Source organism: Corvus brachyrhynchos, unplaced genomic scaffold (assembly GCF_000691975.1).
Source record: "Corvus brachyrhynchos isolate BGI_N302 unplaced genomic scaffold, ASM69197v1 scaffold19, whole genome shotgun sequence".
Taxonomy (NCBI): Eukaryota; Metazoa; Chordata; class Aves; order Passeriformes; family Corvidae; genus Corvus; species Corvus brachyrhynchos.
The window spans coordinates 751,614-753,548 of NW_008246061.1; the positions used below are offsets into that span (position 1 = coordinate 751,614).

The 1,935-nt window shown below is 58.4% G+C and overlaps 1 long non-coding RNA gene across 1 annotated transcript; it reads right to left on the reverse strand.

Moving 5' to 3' along the window:
* Nucleotides 1-326: 326 nt before the first annotated feature.
* LOC108449688 lies at nucleotides 327-1,929 on the reverse strand. Its single transcript, XR_001865951.1, has 2 exons — nucleotides 1,331-1,929; nucleotides 327-861 (listed from the first exon to the last, which is right to left on the reverse strand). It is a non-coding gene; the product is annotated as an uncharacterized LOC108449688 (long non-coding RNA).
* Between the last annotated feature and the right edge of the window lie 6 nt (nucleotides 1,930-1,935).

The window sequence follows — 1,935 nt, forward strand, 5'->3', positions numbered from 1 at the left end:
AGCACCGGGGAGACTCCCACGTTTCCCTCTCCTTGAAGGGCGATGGTCACGGACCCCAAAGCTGTCCCGGGGGGGACGGGGAGCCTGGGACCGCTCAGCGAGCTGCCGTTGGCGGAGATGAATTTACCCAGAACACGATAGAGAAAGTATCGCTAAACTAATCGAGCCATAGATCCCAAATCCATCGGTTAGAGCCTCCGGGTCCCAGCCGGGCTGTGCTCGGCCAGGCGGGACTAAACCTGGGAAAGCCTGGGCCGGAGGGGATGTGTGCGGGCAGCGGGGACACCGCACACGTCTTGTGTGGAGTGAAAAAAATGCACTCACAGTCACATTTCTTTGCATCAACTTTACATAACGACACGCACACACGTACTTGAACTACATAAATATTTGAAATGCATCGAAAACGTCGTAGCGCTTTCGACGTATCATGTGCAGAGACAGCTGTACATAAAGTGACATCCAGCTACCGAGCGGCTCTGGAGCTCCTGGCGCGGCCGCAAGCACCGACCTGCGTCCGGAGCTGCTGCCCGCTGCACTCCCGGTGCCGGGGCCGGCGACGCCCGCCTGGCTGCCCCAGGGCTCGGGCGGCTGCTGCTGAGCTCGGGCTCCCGGGCTGGTTTGCCCCTCCATTATTGTTAGTACTGGAAAATGTTGTTATCCATGGAGTAATGTCCCTGCTGGCCCAAGCGCCGCTTTTCCTGGGAGCGAACCCTTCGGAGTGCGAACCAAACCTCGCTTGCTCAGACCAAAACAGTTTTTGGAGAGGTCGTGGCTCGCTCCGCTCCTACGCGTGTTCTCCCCGTGTTTCGCCAAGGAGCCCTCCCGGGACAGGTTCTTCCTCCTCTTCTGGAAAGGCTCCTGTTGAGAAACCATATTTAAAACAAACCAAAAAAGCCGCAAGACCACCGCCACCACCGTGGGGCGGCTCTCGGGTTAACCCCCCCACTAATGACTGACGGCTGGTGCCAGTGAGACAAATAAATACATCGTAAGGAGGGCAATGGGTCGCGAGTCGTTTTGGCCCTAAGGTGAGATTTAGCAATGACCGCCCATTAAATCGAGCTTTTCACTTTTCCTAGGGGTAGCCCCTACCCCCTCCCGCTCCAGCAAGCAAAGCGGGGGAGCCTCCTGACCTGGTTTATATTTGTATTTTAGGTTTGAGGGGCTTTTTTCCTGCTTGCTTTTGAGATCGGAGGCGGGAGAAATGAAAACCGGCTGAAAAGGGACTCGGAAGAACGGAGGAGTTAAAAAGCACCCCTCGAAAATCCACGGCGAAGGCCACGACCGGACAGCGAGGGAAAGCGGGGAAAACGCATTTTCAAGAAACCTGTGAAAAATAAACGCGAGAACTCCTGGGAGCAGTTTCACGGCAGAAGGGACAGGATCCTGCCGGAAGATCGCGGTGACACATTCCCAAGGGAGCGCGGTCGGGCAGCGCGGTGGCGGCGGGGCTGCGGCGGCGGGGACCCCTTTCCTGCAGAGGGACCTGAAACGGGACTGCACGAAAGCTTGGAGAAATCCCTCCAGCTCCCTCCCTGCCGCCTCCTCCTGCCCCAAGAAAACCTCCTTGTTCCACTGACCCGTCTGTCCAGCCGGTGGGAGGCCCCAAGCCGGACCCCGCGTCCCCATCCTCGGCCGGCGCCCCCACCCCCTCCGCTCGTACCTTCCCTGGAAGGAGCAGCTCCGGGGGAAAAAGCACCACTGGCTTTTTCTCCCGAGCTTATTTCCTTGATAACTTTATTTTGTCAGGGGCGCTTGGGCGGCTTGAAAGGAAATAAAGCTTGAAAGGACCTCGGAAAGGAGAGAAGCCGGAGGCAGAGGGGGGCTGCCCCGGGAGGGGAGGGGGTCGGAGTGTCCGTGCGGTCGGGTCGGCTCCGCACAGCCCAGCCCGCTCGGTGCTGGTTTGGTTTTTATTTCAATGCCTTTTCCAGG